This window comes from Neovison vison, chromosome 4 (genome assembly GCF_020171115.1).
Source record: "Neovison vison isolate M4711 chromosome 4, ASM_NN_V1, whole genome shotgun sequence".
NCBI lineage: Eukaryota > Metazoa > Chordata > Mammalia > Carnivora > Mustelidae > Neogale > Neogale vison.
Genome location: NC_058094.1, coordinates 180390707 through 180417752, shown reverse-complemented (window position 1 = coordinate 180417752; position 27046 = coordinate 180390707). Strand labels below are relative to the sequence as shown.

Below are 27046 nucleotides of genomic sequence, written 5' to 3'. Positions count from 1 at the left end.
TATTGATTCTTGATAAATATTTATCAAGCCAGAGGACTTTTCTTACTCACCTATAATATTATATTACTCTCACAATTATGAAATGATAAAACATTTTATATTAATACTTTATGACTTAGGAATAATTTCTTACTATTGTTGCTTTAAGGAGCTCTTTTATAAGAACTCTCTTAGACTTTTCTGCTAATATAAACACCCACCTACACTTGCTAATTTAACCAAAAGTCATCAAGTGGTACTGGTGGTAGAAGTCTTAATAACAGGTATTCTTTATAACTCTACCACCACTGAATTTTGCCTGAATACCACCATAGATATACCCACTACCTTATTTCCACTTCATTTTTAAGTCGGTAGTCCATTGCCTCCCACCTACATTAGTCAATTCAATATCCACCTTTGCATTTTCCCTTAGTGAATTAAGTCATTACTTGAGTTCGAATAGTAACCACCTTATCTGTCAATTATTACCTTTTCCTACATCATCTATCCCATTTTAGTCTTAAAAAATGCTGAACACTGGATGGGATAGGTATTATTTCCATTTTATAGATGAAAAAAGAGCCCCAAAACTTTAAGAGAAATGCTAGAGGGGGTCAATAGGAGAAAAAGAAATTAAGAGTTCTTTCAACTGACTGGCCCCAAACCATGCTCAACTTTCTCAGCTGTAATCACAGATTATAAATAGCACTTCCCATGCATAATCCCTCTAATAAAGCAACCTCAATATCTCCCCCAAACAAAAAGAAGGATAATGTCCAAGACACTGGAAAGATAGCAAGTCAGGACATTTTGCAAGGAACTGCCCACAAGCATAGGGATATCATGAGCTCAGTTCTATCACTAAGAGTTTGCATTTCAACAAGTGGCAGGTATGAAGAAAAATCATGAAACAATCTACTTTGAAGAAAGCCCCAGGCATGAGAAAATACAGTTTCTAGTTCTAGTCTTACCACTATGCAGTATGACTTTGTTATGATTTTAGCCTTGAAAAAGTAGACACAAATTTCCACAGGCCAACATTAGCTATTTCTCATCATTCCTACATCTGGACATACTAATGGAATCAGAAATACCCTGGAGAGACTTGAAAGCAGTTGCAAAGTTTGGTACAACAAAAGAAAATGAATTGCCAGTAATAAGGTGCTCAGGGGCAGCTGGTGTTTGAAATAAATGCTTGCAAGAATAGTAGATGACCGAAATAAAATTTAAGATTAATGGTCAGAAATGGTCATTTAAAACTATCTGCAGTCAGGAGGGTCCAGAGATGCTGGATGCTATGATTAACACTGGCTACAGAGAAGCTCAATATGCAAAAAGAGCTTCATGTTTTTAGTTTTTCACTCTCAACAATGAGCTAATAACCTTATTATCAATACTATATGCTGAGAAAAGCCTAGAGCATGAAAGATACAGATCAGAATAAACAATCGAACAGGTAAAATCTACTTGGAATAATGAAACTAGTCAGGATAAAGAAAACCAAACATCATTAACATTCTCAAAGAAATAAAAAAATATTGTATTTGTGAAATCAGAATAAGATTGCTCTAGGACAGGAACATCCACAGGAAACAAAAGAGCTCTTAGAAAATAAATATACAAAAAGTAGAAATAAAAAATTCAATAGAAATCACAGAAGATAAGTTTGGGGAAATACCAAAAAAGTAGAAAAGCACAGCACAGAGGCAGGAAAAATAGAAAGGAATTATAAGATCTGATAGAGGACATCTAAGCAAGAAGTTATATAAAGGAGGAAAATGTTAATAAAATGCTCATTCTTATTGCTTTTGATTCTGGAAAATATTAAGTTCCTAGACTAAAAGGTACATGGAGCACCCTGGGAAATCAAGAAAGAGAGGCTTACTGCACAACACATCACTGAGATTTTACAAAACTAGGGACAAAGGAAAAAAAACCACACACACACATACATGTCAAGAACCAGAAATCAGTGCTTTTGAACTTTTCAATAATGACATCTAAAGACAGAAGATGATGAAATGATCCATTTAAAAAATTTCCATCCTAATATTCTTTACCCTACCTTAAGTATCAATCAAGTGTGATGGTAGTTAAAAATTATTTTCAGACTTGCTTATAAGGTTTCACAAAATTAATCTACTACAAACACTTTTTCTCAGATTAAAAAAAAAAAAAAGAAAATAAGAAAAAGAAAAAGATGTGCTATTCTCTAAGCATGAAACAAAATGGCAAAATAGAAAAAGGAAAGACATGAAATACAGGAACTACAGGAACTAGAAGACCCAAACCAGGAGAAAGGCAAAGATGATTCTCAGGAGGATGATGACAAGTGTGTATCGGGGATGGAGAGTAATGAGTCCCTAGTCAATAGGTCAGAAGTCTCCACGAGTGACATCTTCAAAAAAAAAAAAAAAAGAAAGAAATGAAATTGATCAATTTGAATTAATATACTGAAAAGTGATTTAGAAAACTGGAAGAGATTTGGGGACTGAATTATTGATAATTGTTATACACAGAGAACTAAGCAAATAATTATGAACTCCAAGAAAATAAAAATACAAGAAAGGAGAAAGGTAACTATAGTTTACTAATGGATCAATTAACACATACTGATCTAATCAAAATTACTAATATAATTATGTTGGAAGAATTGAGGGATCAGAAGTGTATATGAGGCATTTATTGAGAGAGTGGGAGCAGGGTGGAAAAAGAGTTAAATGTTCATCTTCCATAATGTTTAAAACTGACAAATCAAGAATCAGCAACACAAGCATGACATTTACTGAGACAGCTAAAAAGTTCAAAGTAGTAGCTTCTGGGGAGCAAGAAATAGAAAAGAGAATTGGGGAGCACTGCTGGCCTTTCATCTGTATATGCTCTAACAATTTCAGTTTTTAAAAAGTACAATAAAATACACCTCTCATGTATAAATAGTAATGTCTATTTGAATGTAGAAAAATCTAGAGAATTATAACCATTCTTTTAGAGCTAAAAACAAATAGCACTTTTTCTTTGAAGGTGAAAGCTTGGGGAACACCACGCTGTCCTTGGATGATATGCTTCATTAAATTCTTCTTTGTATACATTATGATGTGAAATACATTTGAGGGAAATATTCTACTAAAATATATCAATAACATAAATAAAATCAATATTTAAAAGCCTACAAAGAATATTTTCAATTTTCAAAAGATATATTTCTACATTCATGAGTGTACAGATTTAACTTAAACAAAAAAACTTTTTAGTCAATCTCATTTTAACTCATCATTAAACTGCTTCTACTTAGTGCCATGTTTATCTAGAATCAACCAAATCATTTTCCTTAACTCCTACCTACCAATTCCACTCTAACAAAAAACTGGAACTTAAAAATTAATGACCTGTACTCAAATGCACTCCAGATTATAATAATGTTATGCCAAGGTGACAGAGATATCTTTATGCAAATATATTTTATAAGCCACTAGAATTAGCTATTTGGAATATTTTATTGCCTCAGCACTCAGGCTTTGTCCATTTTTACTTATACCAGCCTTTAAAGCACTGAGCAAAACATTATGTAAAAGTACAAGGCATTGCATTAAAAATAAGCACAAAAATCTATTTTTGGTAGTGAAAAAGAAGTGGGAAGTATTCTCAAAGGTATAATGTCACTCAGTCATTCCCTCTGGGGAGGAATGCTCAAGTGAAAAGACAGGGGGATACAGGATCCCCACATAAGGAGTCCTTGTCACGGGAATGTCAAAACAGTCCAAATATTAGAAGACTTTGATTTTATAAGTCCAGATGAAAACCCTGCATAGAATAGTCTTACTAATTATTTAATAAAGTTTTAGAAATTTAGGGAATCGAAAGAGGTCCTACTTTGGTGAGAGCAGCAAATTATAGGTATCCAAAATGAAAGGATTATTTTGGGCTTTAACCTCACATTTTGTATGTGGAAGACTTTCCAGTTACAGTAACCTTGAAGCATGTGCAATATATTCAAAGTGACCAAAGAGTACTCCAAACAGATGAAATGACAACTGAACACTGGTACTACTTAAATCTTTTTCTCATTGTAAATTTCCCTATGGCAAGCATAAACACTGGACACAACCGGATATCCTTAAAAGCCTGCATTTCTAGTAGTTAAGGATCAAACTGGATACCATGTTTTGAGAATATTGGTAACAAAATGAACTAAAAATATGGTGATTTGGTTTTTCATCAATTTTAAAAGGTTACACAAAAATATTGTTTCAAATATTGCAGGATGTTTTATAAGTCCTTTTCTATAATGATAGTTTTTTGCTATAGAACTTTTTCATATCCTTTGGTCTGATAAAATAGCATTAATGGTGTAGTTTACATTTAGACTTAGTGAAAAGAGTCACCCAGTGTCCTGGCTAAAGCTTGTCAACACTTGGTTCAGTATCAGTAGCCCTAGACAAAACTGTCAGGGAATCAAGTTTGTCTTCTCTGCTTGCCTCTGATGTCCACAACTCATTCCCCCATTTCAGGTCCCTCCTATCTATTCTTTTCTCCAGGTTTTCAGTATGTTCCAACTTCCTTGGGTTCTCCAAAATCAACAAGGTCCCAAATATTCCTGCACAATTCTATTACTTTGTCCCTTCATGGGTTCCCCCCCCATCCCATTTCAAACATTCACTACACTAAATTGCCAACAAAGGATTTTGTTAGGAGAGAAAGGAAAAAAGAGGGTATTATGATTTATTGAAATTCCCCTCCATTTCTAGAATCAAATGTCAGCACCTTTCCTTACTTCCTTTTTTTCCAACCTCAGAAGAAAATATACTCCTCCTCCCCTACAAGACTACAATGAATCAAGTCCTTCCCACCTACTGTGGGATCATGAAACACGCCATCCCTTTCTTATACCTTCAGTACTTTTTCCTCATTTGATACTTGCACATTTTTATAAATATGTTAACATCTTCTTCATCCTTCAATAATACTTTTTTTAAAAAATTACTATTTGGAACCCCACTTCCCTTTTCCCTAAGTCATAGCCTTCCCTCCTTTTCCCAATGCACCAAGCTCCTCTAAAGAGTAGTTCAATTCTCCACCCATCCCATTTCAGCCACTGCTTTCCTCAAACTTTGTAAATAAATTTAAGAATGACCTGAATGATAAACAGTTATATTATATGTCCTCATCCTGCCTGAGGACAGACCACCACTGCTACTGACATCTCTCAGGTTTTCATTCTTTTCTTGAGCGATCTCATTCACTTTTAGAACTTTAGTTTCCATATGAATATGATTTTGAAATCTAGTGACAGCACTCACCTTTCTCTGACTGCCTTCTTAACATACTTCCCTGGTGAGTCCCAAAGATGGTGCTTTTAATTTACCATTTTCAAAACTACTCACTCACCTAATTGAGCCTATTCCTCCCACTATAGATTCTACCTATTATGACATCACCATCCACCCATTATACAAAGCTTAAAATCTCAGAATCATCTGACTTTCTTTCTTCTCCCTAACCTCCATCTAATTTTCTTTCAAATATTTTTACCCTGCTTCATAAAAGATTCAATTTCATCTTCTTCAAAATTTCCACTCTCAGACCGCTGGTATACAGTTTTTATCTTCTTTTGCATAGACTATTTTAAAATTCCCTTAACTAGCCTACCAACCCCCAGTCTTTCCCCACCCTAGTGCCTGCTCCATATTATGACTGGAAGTATCCCGGTTAAAGTGCAGAGCTCATCCAGAGTAAAGCTAGATCTACAGAGATTTTTTTAAACAGCTCAGGTAAATAACAGTAATGTCCCTAATTTACTCTCACAGTGTAGTAGCCCTACTTTGACTATTTTTACTGACCTCACCACTAATTAACAAAGCAGGTCAAAGCTTCACTACTTTATTATAAGAAAATATGCAGTTTTGGGGCACCTGGGTGGCTCAGTGGGTTAAGCCTCTGCCCTCAGCTCAGGTCAGGATCTCAGGGTCCTGGGATCAAGCCCAGCATCAGGCTCTCTGCTCAGCGGGGAGCCTGCTTCCCCTTTTCTCTCTGTTGCCTCTCTGCCTACTTGTGATCTCTCTCTCTGTGTCAAATAAATAAATAAAATCTTAAAAAAAAAAAAAAGAAAAAAGAAAAGAAAATATGCAGTGTTATAACTAAACCAGTTGAATTGTCTGGAAGTGTTTTTACATAACTAATAAGCACTAATAAACCTGAAATATGACTACAGGATCACTGCCAGATCTTATTAAACATGAAAATTTGTATCTCAAAACTAGGTTATTTTAGAGTAATAAATTTCATCAAGTTTCTTTTTTTTAAGATAACATTTCATATACGCACTGACAAAAATACCTAAAATTTATTACAGATCCAGTGATAAAGTGGTTTTTAAAAATTCGGTCATAACAGGGGTAGAAAAGTAACTAACTGAAACTCTACTGGCACATCTTACTCTAAGCCACCATCACCTCTTGCTTATTTACTTCAGCAAGCACTCAACTGGTCATTTACTTTCACTCTAGTTCTCAACAATATTCTCTAGAGTGGTTAGAGACATCATTTTAAAACAGAAAAAAGATTTTGTTATTGTTCTGCTAAAACTGTCTAGTGGCTTCCCACTACACTTTGAAAATGTCCCAAACCTGACTATGGACTATACCAGCCTTCCTGACTAGGCACTCTGTGTGCCCTGCTGAGTAAACCCGTGACAATCTCTCCCGCATCTGCTCATCTTCAGTTGCACTGGCCTGCCTTCCCTGCTTCAAACGTGTCTCATTTCCCATTTCTCATCTTTACCATTGTCTGTTCTCTCTGCTTGAAATGATCTTTCCAGATATCCACACATCTATCCTTTTTCTCTAATTTTCTATGTTACCTCCCCAGAAACTAATCCTCAACATTTGATCCAAACTAGCCTCTCCCACACACATAAACATTTAGCCACTTGCCCTCCAATTAGGTTTGTTTTCATCAGATTGCTTATTTGAAGCAGCTCTGATTGTTGTCCATCTCTCTCTTCACTTGAAAAAAAAAAAAAAATCACTCATTGTTTCACTCTGGCACTAGGAGAGTAACTTGACACATAGTAGGCACTGAGATATTTATCAATTCATAAATGCATTCTAATGTCTTTCAAAGCTCTATCTCTTGATATCTTGATATCTCTATCTCTATCATATTTCCTTGCCTATATCTCTGTAAAGATGTTTCATGGACACTATAAACTCAGTGCATCCAAGTATCGCATTACTTCCTCAATCTGGTGTGGTTCCTATATTCCCTATCTCAATTAAAGGAACCCAGGCACACCTGGTTAACCTTTTTTATTCCCTCTAGCTAACCTGCTGCCAAGATCTTTTAATGTAATATATTTCATATCTTTCAAATACATCAGTTTATTTCCACTGTCACTGCCTTAGTTCATTTCATTCTCTCATCATCTTTCACCTTAACCTCTATAACATTCTATTTATTTTCATCTATCCTCAATACCACCATTAGGGTGAGCTTTCCAAAATACAAATATAGCCATGCTTATGCCCAAGTTAATATCACTCAGTAACTCTCTATCATCTATAAAATCGAGATTCCTTAATACGGCACAAGGGCCTCACATCTCCCTCCTTAACTATTTAAACATGCTCTCCTGCTAATTCTCAGAAGAGCCCTTTTGATTCTGGCCACACTGGGCCATTTGCTATTCCTTAAATCCACTGCTTCATACTACTAGAACTTCACCTTAATTGTTTAAAATGAAGCCTTTCCTGACCCATCCTAGCATATTTAGAAGTATAGCACTCAATATATGGTAGAGGCAATCTTCATTATTCATGAATTCTGTACTTGTGAATTTGCCTACTTGCTAAAAGTCAATATTTGCCATGCTTTTGTGGTCACCTGCAGACAGGCACAGAGGCAAAAACATGTGCCCAGTGCATGCATCCCCAGCTTGGGGGCAATAAGGGGACACTTGGCCCTTTCGTTTCATCTATCACACTGAAAACAAGTATCCTTTTCATGGTCTATTTAGTGTCATGTTTTTCAAATTTTTGTGCTTTTTCACAATGATTCTGCTGTCTAAAATGTCCCAAGCATAGTGATTAAGTGTTGTTTAGTGTTTCTAAGGACAAGAAGCCTCGGGAAGTGCCTTACAGTAAAAAAAACATGTGTTCAATGAGCTTCCTTCAGGCATGAGTTATGGTGCCATCGGCCATTCAATGTTAATGAACTAACAATACTCGTTAAGGTATCTTTAAATAAAAAACACAAAATAACAGGGTTATATATTGACCAATTAATGAAAATGTGATCAGAGGCTCATAGGAACATATCCTTGAATTTTCCTCTAGAAGCATGGGCTCAGCATTTGCTAATTCAGTAGTCACAAGGAATTCTAAGACATAACTATCATGAATAACGAAAATTGACCATATTTTCCTTTGCATGTCTGTCTCCACTACAAAATTAGTGGGCTCTCTGAGAGCAGGAATGGCATCATATATATCTTTGAACTTTAATTCTCAGGATTATGGCAGACATGCATACTGCAGTTAAAAGTTTTTGCACGTAATTTTAAAATTGTGATTTCTCACCACTTTAATGTGTTTTACCCTAAAAGTTTAGACATTGTGGCAGGATCCTCACTGTTCCGCACTCCAGGAAGACATTGCTCAACTGCAGTTAATGGTCTGAACTTCCATCTTCTGTCCCTGCCCCCTTGCTTCTTTTATAGCCAAAGATCATGCTCTTCAAGTTCAAACTACAAAATCAAAGTTAAATGAAAAGGCATTTATAGATATTTACTTTTCATCAGTTAGCCCTAATGAGCTTAGATCTAAAAACAGACAAGCCGCCAGCCAAAATGGAAGACTGAGAACACATGCCTACATTCTCTCCTAAGGTCACAGTGAAATGACAGAAAGGATACTTTTTAAAAAGAATAAAATGCCAACAATACTGGAGGTGAGGTGGGAGGGAAATGAAAGAGATTATCCAAACCAAAAATTTTAGGAAATTCCTGGAAGTTAGAAAGAAGATGAATGAGGCTTGAAGGTCCAGCAAAAAATTAGACTTGACAATCTGAAAATAATCCCCACATTTATAAAGTAGCTAGGAATGCTGTATAAAATACCAAAAACATCCTCTCAAATATAAAAACAAGCCAGGAAAATCTCCATGGGTCCACAGGAAGAAGATAGAAAAGTGGTAAGCAGGTGCTTAAGCCATGGCTGCTCTGGGATTTGCAGATTTCAGTTCCTAGAAGTTCAGAGGCAGCAGCTAAGGACTTGGTCTATCCAAGATGGAGAACTGAAAGGGAGACCCTTCATAGAAGGCTGGGACCTTACATGAATAACCCCACCTTGTAAAAGAGTGGCTTAGCAAAGACATACCTGCTGGCGAACGAAGCCAATGAGTATTAGCCTGTCTCAGCCTGGATATTCCCCCCCCCCCCCAACTCATGTCAGGGGAATATCGCCTGAGATTGTGTAACCATGGCCTACGCTCAAGGATTCAGGGTTCCAGTATACCTACCAGTTCAGAAAACCCTGAGGAGAAAAATTAGAGATGTCAAAGAAAAGCCTTAGCAAACCTTCCTTGAAGAATGTGCTATTTAACCAGAATCCTTTCACTAAAACCCTGCAAAGCACAAGCTCACAACTCAAAAACCACAAACACTCAAGGAAAAAAAAAAAAAGGTAACTGAAAACACAAGACAGTAACACTGTCATAAAGGAAAGCAGATAAGATTGAATAAACATTATAATCTATGACATTCAGTTCTTCCCAAGTGGATTTCCTCTGGGCCTTCCTTGAGAAGTACATGTGTGTTCAAATAGTCTTCTTTTATAGTGGAGTCAATATATATTGTTACTGTGTAAAACTGAAAAAAGACACATTTTCTAAGACATGTGGTATAGTTTAGAAAAATTATAATACTCTCACCAACAATAAGTATCACCCCATAACCAAGGAGCATCTAGAAAAAAGTAAGGGCATTTTTGATGCCTCCATGGCTGTGGCAGAGAACAGGAACACTAAAAATTAAGATGTGCTCAGGATGATCCCAGACAACATAGAGCTGCCAAAATGCTAATTATGAATTGTTGAGAAACACTTTACTAACTAAATCTAAAACTGTTATCAGTGATTAACTCTATGAAGTAAGACTGAGAACAGAAATTTTTTAACTTTCACTCATGTTCATTTTTCTGTACTAGCTTAACTCTACCATGTAACACTATTTTTTAAATTAACATATAATGTATTAACATTAACATATAACATATAATGTATTATTTGTTTCAGAGGTACAGGTCTGTGATTCATCAGTCTTACACAATACACAGTGCTCACCACAACACATACTTTTTAAAAGCTAATTTAAAAAAGTTTATCACAAATAACTAAGGAGGAAAAGCTGTCTATTCACCACCGGTCAACATAATTTCCTCCCTCCAAATAAACTGGGTTGTTCAGACCACGAATTCTGTGTATTCAATTACCCCAGAATTCCTAGACTCAGAAGAGTAGTCTCTTCAAACATTTAAATGTTCCTTAGCTAAAATATCTCCACAATTAAAATAAGCTTACTGATGTGGGTTGTGTGCTTATGCAAGTGAGGACATAATACCTCTTCCGTGAGAAAGCAGCTGCAGTACCAATGCTTTCCACAACAAGAAGACTCAAGACAGATAACCATATATATCTGAAGTGGTGGGGTAGGATGGTTCTGTGGTGCAGTTCAAGAATATATTACACTTAGGAGCACCTGCGTGGCTCGGTGGGTTAAAGCCTCTGCCTTAGGCTCAGGTCATGATTCCAGGGTCCTGTGATTGAGCCCTCAGCAGGGAGCCTGCTTCCTCCTCTCTCTCTCTGCCTGCCTCTCTGCCTACTTGTGATCTCTGTCTGTCAAATCAATAAATAAAATCTTAAAAAAAAAAAAAGAGAGAGAGAGAGAATATATCATTTAGTAAACTAATGAAAGCCTACTGTTGTTAATAACTGATCTAACAACAAGGCAGATCAGTTTTCAATTTGATGGAAGGTCAATTAATGAAACACTTGCACAGATGAAAATGAAGGTGAAAATAGAATTTATGTGTACCAGAGGCAGACATGAAGTTATCTACTAAAAAGAAAACCTGCACTTACTCCACAAGTTTGCCTCTCAAGGATGACAAATTCTCAATGTTCTCTCTCTCACTCTTATTTCTCTCCTTTTATCACCACACCCTGACCACTACAGAAGAGTTTTTTTTTTTTTTTACACTTTTGCTTTCCCTCTCTATTCCTTTATTTCACATGCAGTAGCTAGTATACACGGGAATATTTCACTAAATAGCCAATATGTTTAGATCAACATCAAACTGAAGTGGTTAAGGTTCTTTCAAAATGTCTTTCTCCATCAGTGATATGTTCATTCAACTTTCATCTTTATATTCCAATGAATTATTTTGCACTGTTTAAAAATAAACACCAGTCGGGGCGCCTGGGTGGCTCAGTGGGCTAAAGCCTCTGCCTTTGGCTCAGGTCATGATCCCAGGGTCCTGGGATCGAGCCCCGCATCGGGCTCTCTGCTCGGCGGAGAGCCTCCTTTCCCCCCCACCCTGCCTGCCTCTCTGCCTACTTGTGATCTCTCTGTCAAATAAACAAATAAAATCTTTAAAAAAAATACTCCTTTAAAAAAAAAACACCAATAAAAAATTTTTGCATAATTTGTTTCATTCTAGAATTTCAGTATTTTTCATTTATCATTACAAAACTATTATAAAACCTTTTCACATGTAGCTATTTGTATCTAAGGCAACCTTTATCTATAAACAGGGACAAAATTATTCTAAAAGAAATAACTCCTAGATGTTTTTTCTTTTCAGCTAAGCATTTTATTTAAATTAACTTCCTGTGTATAGAAAAATTAGAAAAGATTCAAATACTGTTAGAAAAAAATATCTTGCATAAACAAGATAGAACAGATGCAAACACTACCAGAAAAAACCTAGATTCAAGAACTAGCTCAACCCAGACCTGACACACGAAGCACCTTAAAGCACATAAAAGCCTTGTTGCAAAAGAAAATACTTAGGAAATCATATCAAGAGACTCTCAGAATTTGGAAATAGGGTGACCCTTCAAGAATTAAATTAGTGAAAGAAAACACAGAAAGCTGGCAGAAAAAAAGCCACCCTAAGAGAGGCAGAACTACTGGAAATATTCATCCAATTGAAGTGTCTAAGATATATACCCTTAGGATAAGAGCATAATAAAGAAATCAGTGACAACCAAGTGTACTGTAAGCTGCTGGGGAAAAAGGAGTGTTAAGAGAAAGACGGTTTCTGGTAAATCCTAGAAAAAAAGAAGAAATTGATAGGTCTCTAAAACTGCCCACAGCACAACTTGCCTACCTTATATTCCAGGATTTCTCAATCTTGGCACTACTGACATTGGGTGGTCCTATAAATGGTTTAGCAGTATCTCTGATCTCTACCCACTAGATGATAATTTTTTTTAAAAATTTATTTATTGGACAGAGAGAGAGGGAACACAAGCAGGGGGAGTGTCAGGGAAAGGGAGAAGCAGGCTCTCCACTGAGCAGGGAGCCTGATAGGGACTCCATCCTAGAACCCTGAAACCATGATCTGAGCCAAAGGCAGAAGCTTAATGACTGAGCCACCAAGGTGCCCCTCTACCCACCAGATGATAATAAGCATCCCCACCTCCACCCCAAATTGTGACAACCAAAAAGGTCTTCAGATATTACCAAGTATCTTGAGGGAGGCAAAACTGCCCCCTAAATCAGTGGTATATTTTAAATAATGCAAATAGATGCACCAAGCTAATACAGTTTGATATTTCTAACAACAGAACACTTCAATTCTCTTGCTTACCCGGAAAATATCTCACAGTAACTTGGCTTTATATAAAAAGTATGGTCATGGTTGTAAGAAATATTTGCTGACCATACTTTACATATGCTATCTAATAATAAAAATCAAGTCACATACTTCCCTTATTTGCCCACAACTTCTAACACTGTTTTAAGCATCTTTTAGGCATTTGAACACTTTTTTTTTTTAAGATTTTATTTATTTAGTTGACAGATAGAGATCACAAGTAGGTAGAGAGGCAGGCAGAGAGAGAGGAGGAAGCAGGCTCTCCGCTAAGCAGAGAGCCCGATGTGGGGCTCCATCCCAGCACTCTGAGATCATGACCCGAGCCAAAGGCAGAGGCCTAAACCACTGAGCCACCCAGGCACCCCCATTTGAACACTTTTAAAATTTGTTTTAAAATTACTTGTTTAGGGACACCTGGGTGGCTCAGTGGGTTAAGCCTCTGCCTTTGCTAGGGTCATGATCTCAGGGTCCTGGGATCGAGCCCTGAATCGGGCTCTCTGCTCAGAGGGGAGACTGCTTCCCCCCTCTCTCTGCCTGCCTCGATGCCTACTTGTGATCTCACTCTCTCTCAAATAAATAAACAAAATTTTTTTAAAAAATTAAAATTACCTGTTTAACATTCTTACAGTCTTCTACACTATCAGTGTCTTGATTTTCTAAGTTTTTCTTTTCCATAATTTTTTAAAGATTTTATTTACTTTTTTGAGAGAGAGAGGGAATACAAGCAGGAGGAGTGGGAGACGGTGAAGCAGGCTTCCCGCTGAGCAAGGAGCCAGATACGGAGCTCAATCCAGAACCCTGAAAAATAACTAAATAAATAAAATCTTAAGGGGAAAAAAAAAGAACCTACATGATCTAAGCATCGTGAGATTGACCCCCGAGTTGGCTTCCTGCTCAGAGGGGCGTCTGTTTGAGATTCTCTTTCCCTTTCCCTCTCTCTGTCTGCCCTCCCTCACCCTGCTTGCAGGCACACACTTGACGGTGTGCAAGCACACTGCATGTGCATGCACGCGCTCTCTCAGATAAATAAATAAATAAATAAATCTTAAAAAAAGAAAACAAGAGCCTAGATGAACCTTTAAAACAAGATGAGGGCTTACCTTAGGAAAACATCCTGAAACCCTGAAAATCCAGGGACTGCCCTTGGCCTAGGGATCCCTTGAAAACTTCGAGATACCTCTGTAGGTCATTTGATAGACCACAGTGGATTCATAATTTCCCTACATTCATCTCATGTTCTCCATTCCCTCTGCCACCACTTTCAAGCTCTTATTACTTCACCTTAATTATTATTGCAAGTCTCTTCCCACTATTCTTCACTATAATCCACTCAGCACAAGACTATCATGTAAAAATGTCATTCTAAGGACAATACTAGGTTAGAAAAACTTTCATTATCTGAAAATGTTTAAATTTCTCTTAAATATCTAGCTTTTTATCTATTCAGCCGAATTCCTCTATTCTCTAATATAAACTATTCCAACCACATTGTTCTTTTTTACTTACTGCATGCACAGCTACATATCTCTTCCTACTTAAATGCCTCCACTCATGTTATCCCACCCAACAATATTGTTTCTTAGCTGTTCAATACCTAATAATTTATCACACGCTTCTTGCTTTTTTAGAATCAAAATTTTAGAATTAAAAGGACTCATTTCAAAATTAATTCGATCAAATGAATGGCAAGACCCTCCCTACGGATAAGAATTTCTTCTTCTAAACTTCAAACTCTTTCAGAACTTAGCCGCACATGATAAAATACTATTTATATGCTAATTTGTGGTGTTTCCCAATTTCAGTAATAAATATTAAACACAGCCTATGAGCATGGGACAATGCTTGGCTGAAGCTATGCAAAAAAGACAGTTTCTTTCTTCAGGTAAACTATATAAAGTAACCCTTTTATTGTGTGAAATTCCAGTATATACATATATACACAGAGATTCACTTCTGGTGAAAATTTTTACTCGAGTATAACAAATTCTAAGCTGCTCTTTTTGCAGGTATTTTGAGAAAAGGGGAACTGAGTTTAGAAGATAAAAGAGAAGGGAAATTAAAAGATGGCAGAGTAGGAGTAGAAGATATTTGCAGTGCACTCTTAGAAGAGACAGAAGAGATAAAACAATTTCCAGCCTTCGATCTGGAAACAGTCTATTGGGAAGGAGAGAAAGGATATGGGAATGAGAAGGACAGAGCCAAGTAAGTGTTCCATTATGTTATGTTCTGATGAGTGCTGGCATGAAATTATCATGGGTAGAAAAGAACTATAAATACCTACTCAGCTCTAGCAAGCTGAGTGAGTTAAATAAAGGTTACTAAAAGCTTATTTTTTTAAAAAAAATTTTTAAATATCCAAGTTATGCTATCTCTAGAACAACAGTTGGAAACACAAGTTGGGGTAACTTTTAAGTGGAAATAAGAAAGGCTCTTTTTTATAAGACACCCTAAAAAATGCTTCTTAAGATGTTAAGAACTCCCCACCCAAACCCTCCCCAGACTGGAAATCCTGAAAAGTTTCTTTTAAGAAAGTAGGGGTAAATGGAAAATAACTGTATCATCCCTGGTATTTCCAAATTTAATTGCATAAAATGTTGATAATCTGATATATTTTATTCAAGGTTTTAATTGGATGAACATTGAAAGTGTATAAGGATTTTTAAAGGTTCATTCACAATCACAACTCCTTATCCTTATTTCTCCCATAACATCTTAAATTCCTTCAGGGAAAATTTCTCTACATTAAGGGTCTCAAGAATCTAATGCTAAGAATGATGAGGACATCCACTGACGACTTCACCTGTATGCTTCACAAGGTGCTCCAACCTTCTTAAAAACATGGTTTAAAGTTTTTTATTTATCTCCTATTCCAAAAGATTACTAGTTTGAAAAAGAAAATGAAAAGCATTTGAATCAACTTACATAAAAATAACCATGATCACTGTTTAATATCTGAAATAAGTAATTTCAATGAATTAAATATAACTCAGTTGCCCACGTTTCCTATATCAAAGTCCCAAATAGAAGAGATTTAATAGATAAAAAAAGGGACAAAATTTTATTTATTAAAGCTAAATTTTTCATGAAACATTTTATTATACATATACAGACATATATATTCTAAGTAAAAGAGAAAGACACATCCATTTGAAGACAGCCACATTCATCCAAAATACTAAAAAATTCCTTTTATATGATAATGGACCATTAAGAACATATTGGTCATTCTCTTCATTAAAAAAAAAAGGCTGCATTATCAAACGCTATTTACTTCTGTAGATTTTTAGAGGGAAAACAGGAGGAAAAATCAGGATTATGTGAGTTTTATAAAATCTTATTTTGTTGGAAGGAATCTTTGAGGTCACATAGTCTCTTTCCACTCAATCTCCCTTTATAAGCACATTTAAATGTCATGTAAAAAAATAAGACTTATTAACTTTAGTTAACAGCACATAATTTACTGAACTTCTTTAAAAGCAGAGTTCTTTTAAAAAAAATATTTACTAAATGAGACATAGCTCATACTGCAGTGAAAGAAAATGGAAGTTATGAATCAGGCAGAGGCAACTGAAAATGTTATTCAACAAATAGTATTCACTGCACATATAACACTGAACCAAATAGTAAGAAAGGAAAATGATACTGACAATTACTGAACACTTAAAATGTACCAGAGTCTGTGCTAAGTAGACTATATTATCTAATTAAAATCTTACACTAACACAATAAATATTATAACCTCTGTTTTATAGATGAGGCATATTGAGTTCAGTGCTAACACCAGACATGTTTGCCAGCAGGCTTATTGTTTGTACCACAAAGAACTGAGTTCTGAAAAAATAAAAGAGCTGAAAGTTAGAAAAACTGGGATTACAACCCATGTCTCTAACTGTCCTGCCATGCTAAGTAAGAAAACGATAAAATGCAAACCCTAATTTCAAGGAATTGTAGGATTTAACTATGCAATTTTGCTAGTAAGCAAAATCCCAAGTAATATTTACCATAGTTAATGAAAAGCCAATGTTTCCTTTAGTAGAAGAGGAAGTCAAGCATTAACATGGTATAGCAATAAAGTACGTAAAGTATTATCCTATAATTTATAAACTTTCATTTGTATTAAGACAAAATTTTCTACAAGTTCCAAAAATTTAGAAGCAGCTAGGACATGAGCTGCCATCGTATCACCAGATAAGAAACTTTGCAAATTAGCTCATCTGGGAGTAGTATTCCCAATAGGTTAAGAAGTCATTATTTTTTATACAAAACAGAATTTCTTTATATATAATTTTTAACATTAAACATATATTTCCTCATAAATAAAAATTTATTTTATAAATATATACACACACACAATATTTTATTTAATACAAAACCATGGAATTATATCATTCCTCATATGAAAACCAAGTTGAATGCTTTGGAGAGACCCAAAGAAAGCAAGTGACAAAAAAAACAAGAAAACAAAATGCTATCTACTATATAATCAAATATAAGCATACAACTAAAAACAACTGAGGAGTCATAAAACACTACAAGGATCCTACACTCGGATTCTTGCATAAATTTTTAAGCTCTTACTTGAAAGCTAGGAATCAGTGATAATGCACTAGAATAATTAGAAGAATAATGACACAGAACTCCAGGCAAAAGATACATACTGAAAGAAAACACTGGCAGATAAATGTACAGAATATTTATATTTTTACGTAAAATTATTTAAAGTATGTGTGATCATTTTTTATTCCTCACTTAAATCAACTTTCAGTGAACCACAAACTACAACCAGTCATAATCAACTCAGATTAGAGAGTTTTGTTCATGATAAAGTGTTGGTGTAGGTATAAAACTTTTTCTAGGAATGATACGCAAGAAACTCCTGGCAATAGTCACCTTCAAAATAGTGTTTCTCAACCTCAGCACTATGACATTTAGGGCTGGAGAATTCTTTGCTGTGGAAGTCTGTCCTGTGCACTGCTGTAGTCTCCTTGGCCTCTATCTGAAAGATTCCAATAGCGGCAATCCCCTACAATTATGACAGCTAAATGTCCTTGAGGGAAGTGAAGGAAGGGTAGCAAAATCATCACTGCCTAAGAAACACTGATTTATAAAGAGAGGGACAAGATGGGTAAAAAGACTTTCACCAGCCCTCCTTTTCTGGATTACTTGAATTACTAGTATAGTAGGCTAGTAGTCCTCCAAAGATAACCAACGAGGTTGTAGGCCCTGGAACCTGTGAATGTTACCTTATTTGGATTATCAGGGGTTATTATGTGGGCCCTAAATGCCATTATAAGTGTCCTTAAAAAGAAAGTCAAAGGGAGATTTCTCTTTCTCTCATGCACACAGGAGAAGATGTTACAAACAGAGCTGAGAGAGATCTGAAGCCACTGAAGATTAAAGCGATGGAACCATAAGCCAAAGAATGCTGGCAGCTACCAGAAACATGAAAGAGGCAAAGAACAGATTCTCTTCTTGAGCCTGTGAGGGAGCACAGCCTTGCCAACTCCCTGATTTGGGTGCAATGATACTTATTTCAGACCTCTGGCCTTTAGACTGTGAGAGAATAAATGTCTTTTGTTTTAAGCCATCAAGTTTATGGGAATTTGTTATATAGCAGACACAGAAAACTGACACAATGATATAAGGGTTTCTGATTTCAAAAATCCGATGAGCAAATGAGACCATGTATGGATAGCATTTAGTGTAGTCCTAAAACATAGTAAGAACTCAATAATATTGTTCATGCCACTGATACTATGACTGAGCTCCAAGCTCTTGGTACTGAGAGGAAAAATTAAGGAGGTTCAAACTGTAAAACGAGGCATATACATACAAGGCTCATGTGAGTGAAAGCACAAAAATCAGCTACTGAAATGGTGTGTAATTGTCTTATGTAAGTGTTGTGCTCTAATTTGTCTTGTACTGAAAAGATAAACTGTGCATGAGGCCAGCCAATGTAGCTTCTTGGAAGAGGCAAGTTTGAACATTTATTAGTAAAGAAGAAACAAGGGAACAAAAAAAGGGAGAGTATAAAAGTTAGCAAAGCATTGGAAATCTGATGCTTGTAGAGATATCGATATGGCTAAAGTAGACACAATGGTAGGAGACCAAATTCTAGGGTTAGAGTTATGTAAATGGTGTAGGAGCCTAAAAGCTACACTAACTGAATTGGTTATTAAAGAGAGTATTTTGCATAATGTATTACTTGACAAATATTGGCTCTTGTTGGTTTTAAAAATATAAACATGATCTGGCCCTACACCAGACTTACCAAATTAGAATCCTTTGGTATAGAATAACTCTAAAGGATTCTGATGCCTAGTTAGGTGGAGAACCCCTGTACCAAAGTCAATTCATGGTAAATGACCTAGAAAATAAAAATATTATAAAGTATATATCATATCCTTGAAGTATATATTCAACTAAATTGGCTTAGCATTTTCCTAGGTTAAAACCCCTTCTAAGATGTAGCCCTTCTATGATCCACCTTATACCTTCTCTAAACCATATGCCCTTGATCTGCTCATTTTCCTCATACTTCCTCACAAATTGTTCTATAAAGATTTCATGCATCCTCAGCTGCCCTATCCCACTTTTCATATCTATCTAACCCAACTAAGACCTAACAATATTTTATAGAACAGAGGAACCATGTAAAAGTAAGGTTTCATTAATACATTATAAACAATTTATAAAACTGCCCTATTCACCATTTATTGTAATAAAATCTGAAGTACATTTACCAAATGAAATTCTAAATAACTTTTTACAAAAGATCTCCAAAAGCATAAAATTATGAAGTGGGTCTATGAGAAGCTAATAAGCTAAGCACAGTTCCCTTCAACCTACTTGAGTGCTACTAATCAGTTAACAAAGTGCTAGGCTCTGAAAGATACAAACTATATAGAAATCTCAGTGATTTAAAAACAAACTTCACCAGCACTGGAGTAAAAGAAAGGGTGATCTGGGAAGATAAACTGAATATTATCCTAAAAGGAGGCTCCTTTGCTCAGGGTTAGGAGGGTATGTGACCTCGCTGGATTTACTTAGCCTGGGCTTGTTTCATGACTAAAGCTAAAAATAAAGCAACACAAGTTAGTGTTCAGATAATTAAATTGTACATTAGCACTTTCCTCTTCCACAAACACCTAACACTAATTCATGCGTATTCTCAAGTATTTCTATTTACCCTAGTACTCTTCAGAAATTTCAATCACATCAAATTCTATTGATTTATATTTCCACCAGCAATGCAAGAGAGCACCTGTTAGTCTCTATCCTCCTGAAAAAATTATCAAATTCTTTTTTGATCCTTCTAATTTGTGAAAATGGTACCTCATTGGTTTAATTATGATATTTATACTATGTGTGAGGTTGAATATATATGCTTAGGAACCACTCAGATTTCCATTTCTATGAATTCTGTCTATAATCTTTACCCAACTTTATTGCTGGTCTTTTTCTTATCAACTTATAGGTATTTGTTATATATCAAGGAAGTTCACCTTTTGTCTGCAATACAAGCTGCAAATATTTTCCTGTTTCTGTATTATCACCATGCTATTTTTGATCGTTTCTTTCCTTCATGTATATATCTTACTGTCCTCAACCAAACTGTAAATTCCTTTCATGAAAGGGCATTTCTTTTTAATATCCCCAGGACAGTGCCTTTCAGATCTTCTAACTTCATATACCAGCAAAATTTAAAAGATAGGAAACCAAACTTCTAGAGGTGGTCAAGGGTGAACGTTAATCATTATATCATTATACTATCTACTTGGGTTTTCTCTCCAATTCCATTTCACATGGTTACAGCAAATACCACCAATACAACATAGTTTGTTGAACAGGGGAGTGAAGGATACTAGATGAATCTCTTCCTGTTGTCTGGGCTAGTACTGAAAAAATTCAGGAGATGCTGGCAGCCATAATTTCCATTAAGAGGACTAGGAAGTGATCCTCTGCAGCAAAAAAAGAAATGAAGGAAATGCATGTCCAGAATAAAGAGATGAAGCGTATCGTGCTGGCACTGGATGAAATCCTGAGTCCCAACCTTTGGATTCCATCAGATACTCCCTGCATCTTTACAATATGTCTTACCTTTACTTAGAGCCAAAAGTAGCCTACTTACTACAACTACCATCTATTCATATCATTCCATAAAGGAACACTTTAATGAAATTGAGGAAGGACAGAAACTCAAATATTTTTTTAAAAAAAGGTATTATTTAATGACATCTGTGTGCCAGGAACATATCTGAGTCCTTGAAATATAGTTAAATAAAAGGGCTACAATTGCTGTTTCCATGGGGCTTATTCTACTGAGAGTAGACAATGAAATAATATAACAATACAATTTGAGATAGTGATAAGCAGTTTGCAGAATTTTTTTTTTTAAAGATAATGAGACAGAAGGAAATAAGCATAGTGTCATTCTAAACGGGTGGTTAGAGAATACTGCTTTCTGAGAAGATCATTTCTGAACTGAGACCTGAAATGATGAAAATGACCTAGCCGTGTAATGTTTTAGGAAGAGAATTCTAGGCAGAGAGAACAGTCCTAAGTTAGGAACAAACCTTGACATTTCTAAGGGACAAAAAGAAGGGCAATAAAGATAGAATATAGGGGCACCTGGGTGGCTCAGTGGGTTAAGCCGCTGCCTTCAGCTCAGGTCATGATCTCAGGGTCCTGGTATCGAGTCCCGCACTGGGCTCTCTGCTTAGCAGGGAGCCTGCTTCCCTCTATCTCTCTCTCTGCCTGCCTCTCTGTCTACTTGTGATCTCTCTCTGTCAAATAAATAAATAAAATCTTTTAAAAAAAAAAAGATAGAATATAGTGAACAAGGAGTAATCTAAAAGGAAAAGTGAAGTAGGGATCAGTTCATGTATAGCAACTAGTAGGCAGTAGAAAAAGATGTGAATAACTTGAGCTTTACAAAAAACATAGTATATTATCTTTAATTCTCATATTGCCTTGCTTCGGATAACTTTAACAAAACAGGCCTTTAAAAGTTACCATCCGCAAGTATTTGACACAATCTTGAAGTAAGCTAAAAGGGAACATTTCCTAAGCAAAAAACATCATTTCTGGTATACCATCAACATTTTTTTTTTATTTAGGAAAAAAGAAAAGCGATTTTTAAAGAATTTAGGATGATAAAACATTAGAAACTATTCCAAATTCTATCCTATCTACTATGATCAGGAATGTACAAAGGTCTTAGTTATGAAAGAATATAAAACTTCTTTCTAAGTTACTATAAACATAATATCCTTGGTTTACTGAGTTCACTATTATTCAACTGGACATTGCCAAAAGTGGAAACCAGACTTCTGACTTTAAGAATAGCCATGATTGGGGCGCCTGGGTGGGTCAGTGGGTTAAAGCCTCTGCCTTCGGCTCAGGTCGTGATCCGTGTCCTGGGATCAAGCCCTGAATCAGCCTCTCTGCTCGGCGGGGAGCCTGATTCCCTTCCTCTCTCTTTCCTGTGATCTCTGTCTGATAAATAAGTAAATAAAATCTTTAAAAAAAAAAAAAAAAGAATAGCCATGATTTAATGGTCAATAAAGCTGTGAGTTTTATTTTTAAGATTTTATTTATTTATTTGACAGAGATCACAAGTAGGCAGAGAGGCAGGCAGAGAGAGAGGAAGAGAAGCAGGCTCCCTGCTGAGCAGAGAGCCTGATGTGGGGCTCAATCCCAGGACCCTGGGACCATGACCTGAGGCGAAGGCAGGCTTTAACCCACTAAGCCATCCAGGCGCCCCAGTTGTGAGTTTTAATCTTATCTTTACTACTATGAAAAAGGAAGAACTTCCCCTTTCTGGTAAAATTGGGTATAAGGATGCTATAATACCTCTTCCTCTGAAAGCTTTTTAAAATAGAAGCCAAATCTGTTTGAAGAGGCTCAGATATAGCACACCTGTATCTCCAGATCTTTTCAGACAGCTATATCTGTGTACACTAAGCAAGTGATTAAACTTCCATTGCTACTAAGATTAATGTCAGTAAAGTCAGCCTTTGAAAGCTCTAATGTATTTATGAATCTCATCTTTCATTATGTGAGATATTTAGTTAGCTCACTTAACAACAGACCAAAAAGTAGAACGTTAATAATACAATCTATGAAGAGAGGTACTTTGTGAGTGGTGGTGTGAGTTAAAAAAAATAAAAGTTACTAGACACTTCGATCAAGACTTGATTCTGAGTGCATCCTCCTCAACACAGATCCAGCATTTGGCAAAGTGCCCAGGGATGATTAGCAGCGAATGTATGTAAAGGGAGGGATACGGTCAATCTAAATTGTATCAAGTCTCCCCCCAGTGGTCACAGACAAATAACAAGAAGAGTGCGGAAATCATTGCAGCTTCTGTGGGACTGACCAAATATACACTATACAGAACCTGGTCCCTACAAGAAAGAAATAAAATTTTTAATTCAATACTAGCAACCTATCAGTAAAGAGATCTTTTATGCTTATCTGCTCCTATGGTATTCATAAATGTGAAGCCTATTTTTGGAAGGAAAGAACCTACAGGTAAAATAAAACTAGCATTTTTTCTCAGCATATATTTTTAAAGGAATAAACAATATCTTCAGGGAGCCCAGTATTTGTTTTATCTAAAACAGGCAGATGTTCAGTTCTTCTGAAGTAAGTATCAGCACATCCCTTGCAAGTTAACCACATTTACCAGAATCAGAGTTCTGGTGCAAATTTAGTCATTTACCAAATGAACTGCCTTGGAAAAGAAAATTATCAGTGCTCTATACCTAATGTCTACTTTGCAAAACACTTTCAAAAATCACCTAGAACTAGATAATTTATAATACAGTAAGTGATGTCAAATATACAAATGAGCCCTCTTGTTTCTTCTAATATTTATTTTCTTGGTGTTCTTAAACTTAGATAGCCTTTGACTAGCACTAACCCTATATTATTTGCAACTCTCAGCAATAATTTGCTGTTACTTGCTTTTAACAAAGCTTGAATGTCAAAAGTGTGAAAGGCATTTAATTAAAACTATCTGTTGTCTTCTAACCATCCATTATTAAGTGGTAAAGAACATTAGAAAAAGATGGTAAGCACTCCACTTCAATTTTTAAAAAGCCTTTTAAAAAGGTAACACAATTGTGGTTGTCTCCGTTATCCCAAGCTAAAAAGGTGGGGGGGGAGGGGGGAAGGAGGGAGAGAAGCAGACTGTGTAGTCTTCTCCAACAACTTCAGCCTGAAATGAGACTCCGGGCGGGGAAAAAAACCTGCTCCCTCAAATGTTTTAAGAAAAATATGATTCATTTTTAAAAAATCCAACAGTTGGCTCAAAGAACAAAAAAATGATTTTGTCTTATATAGCACTTCCAGACTTGCTTAAGCACCTTAATTCTTCCAGTGTTTATTTAATCTAGAATGTAAAATAATTCAGTTTTGAAATTCCAGGTGAGAAAGGAGCTGAGTAGTATCAATTGGGAAAGGACACACACATACACACTCATGGATGTTTTTTCATAAGATAATTAGTGTGCAACCCCAAAGGACAAAACAGAATGTAAGTGTTACCATTTGAATATTATGTAACCTTAGTCTAAAATGAAAAAAGGACCTTAAAAAGTAACATCTTGTGCAAACATGTATTTAAACATGTATTTAAATATGATAGATTTCAGATACAAATGACCTCAAAATGACACAACCCATAAAAGTTCTTTGTTTACTGTAATGAGGCCTCAGAACATATTACTATAATCAGGCCTGATACCTTACCATAACTGCACCGTAGGTACCTAAAATAAGCACTATTACCTGAGGTCTGTTGTTGTACGTTTGTACCGCAACTATCTCTGCATTGATAACACTGTTACCTCGCCTAATATAGTCGACATACATAAGTTTCCAAACGGCGATTTGAAAGATTTCACGGGTAGAAATGGCTGCTAAATCATACTCCAATTGAAGAGCATTTTAACACACCTCAAATGTTGCAAGCCATATTAAAAGACCAATTTAGGAAGCATAAAGTAAAATACTAACAATCCCCAAAGCCGTAGGAAAGAGTAAAACGTGGCTAGCTTGACCTTAACAGGCTGTTTATAAGTAATGCGGAGAATTTTCTGAGCTTCCTTTAATTCCCTTCCTAGCCTGCCCGCAACCCCCTTACATAAATGCATGCCCCATCTGAATAAGTTTAACGGATGTAATCTCCGGCTGTAATCCCAGGAGCTCGTGAGATTGAGACTAAACTCCCAGTAAAGTGTTAAAAAGTCCTTCTGGGAGGAGAAAAAATATATATATAAATAAATATATATATATATATATATATCCACTAACCAATCCACAGCCTGTCATCATACCGGCCGTATGATTCCTCAAGCGACTCCCTCCTGGCCCTCCACCCCGCCAGTAAAAAAATTTAAAAAAAAAAAAAAAAAAAAAAAAAGGCCCCGCACCTTTTCGGTTCCAGATTATCTACTCAGGATCGAAAACACTGCCTCAGCGGCGAACGCCTCCAGAGCAGCGCGTGCTCGGCCCAGAACCACTTTGGCCAAATGAGTCTCGTGCTTCGGAAGTAGCAGCAATAGTTGCAGAAAGCCTCCTCCCCCAAGAACTTGGGGCTCGGGAGCACGCCAGAAGCCGGCTGAATCGCCCCCTCTCGGCACTGACCCCGAAGGTGTCAGTCACAGCAACTACCGCCCCCGGCGCCGCTCTCCATTCATGCCTTAAACGCCACTCCCGCCGCAGAGGGTGTCGGCGCCCGCGCACGGCTCCAGGCGCCCGGAGGGGGCCCCGCGCGCCCCCAGCCCCAGCCTTGCTCTAGCCGGGGCCGCGCCGGGGACCGCGTGGAGAGCCGGCCTCCGCGCGGCGGCCGGCAGCACGAGCCAGACACGTTGCCGCGCTCTGGCCCGCCCGCAGCCCCGTGGCCAGGGGCCCGGCAAAGCGCGCCCCATCTGCGCCGGCCGGGCCGGGCTAGGCACGCTAGCAGCCCTCCCGACCCGCGCCGCCTCCGCCGCCCCGGCCCCCGGCTCACCGAGCCCAGGTGCTGAGGGGGCGGGGCGGGCCGGGGTCCCCGCGTGGCGCACGGCGACGAGCAACAGGGCGCCCTCCGGCCGCCTCGGCGCGCGGCGAGACCGTTACCCGAGCAGCGTGGGGGCCCCAGTAACTCACCGGCTCGCACCTCGGCCGCCTCCGCGCCGCCGCCGCTCCCCTGCGCCCGCCGCTGCTGCTCTCGCTCAGCCGCAGGCGCCGCCGAGCAGCCCCATCTACAAACTCGGGGCTCGTAGTTGGGAATTGGAAATGCGGCTCTCTCTCCTCTCCGCCCCCTTCCCTCCGCCCCCCTCCCTCGCTCCCCACTCCGCCCCGGCTCCGGTCGCCGGCGCCGCCACCGCCGCCACCTCGCGCTCGGCCAGCCTCCCCTCAGCAGCCCTCCTCCGGCTCTTCCCCCTCCTGCTCCTCGCGCCGCCGCTGTCGGGGGCGCGCTCCCTCCCGGCCCCGCGCGTGCGCCGAACGCCGAGGAGCGCGCGCTCGGGCGCGAGGAGGCGTCAGGGCCTCGGCAAAGCCCGGCCCCGCCCCTCCGGCCGCGGCGCGGCGGCCAGGTGGAGCCCTCCTCCGAGCGCCCGCAGACTGCGCCCGCGGCGCTGGGGCCTGACTGTGCAGCCAGCGCCCGGCGGCCTCTCCGTGTCTCCCGGCGCCGGCCGCGAATCGCGCCCGCGAGAGGGTCCGTCAGACCCAATCCCCCAATCCGCGCCTGGGCTTCCGGCCGAAATCTTCGCTGTCATTCAGCATTTACTGATAGGCGAGGGCGTATCCTATCCTACAGATAGGATACTCTATGGGGCGTAAAAGACGCCCCTCCCTGCCCTTTCCAAGAGTTGACGTTCTAAGAACCCAGTCGCGGGGCACAAGGCATAAACAGACGCAAAGAAAAGCCTCTGGAGAATCTCCTCCCTTCCCCTGCATACACACACCCCTGGTTCTGTTGTGTATTTGGGAGGGTCTACAACGCTGAGGGTGTCTGTCCTTCATGAATTTTCTCCCAAAGGCCCAACCAGCGAGTGGGATTCACACCCGAGGAAATGGACGGACATGAGCTCTTCTCATAGCACCGACTATCCCGTGGAACTCCGGAGCTGGCTTTGCCGGACATTCCCACGGCACCAGTTGTTCAGCTCCTCCCCAACCTCTGGCCTTCCCAGACCTCATAA

The 27046-nt window shown here is 38.1% G+C and overlaps 1 protein-coding gene across 3 annotated transcripts in view; it reads right to left on the bottom strand.

Annotated features, from left to right (window-relative positions):
* The window catches only part of PALS2 (protein associated with LIN7 2, MAGUK p55 family member), a 112470-nt gene extending 86332 nt beyond the window's left edge, over positions 1–26138 (bottom strand). Inside the window, exon 1 of one of the 3 annotated variants that reach the window (XM_044246236.1) lies at positions 26010–26138. The gene's annotated coding sequence lies outside the window, so the exon portion shown is untranslated. The remainder of the gene's footprint in view (positions 1–26009) is intronic. The other 2 variants (XM_044246234.1, XM_044246235.1) reach the window with 2 other exon arrangements.
* Between the last annotated feature and the right edge of the window lie 908 nt (positions 26139–27046).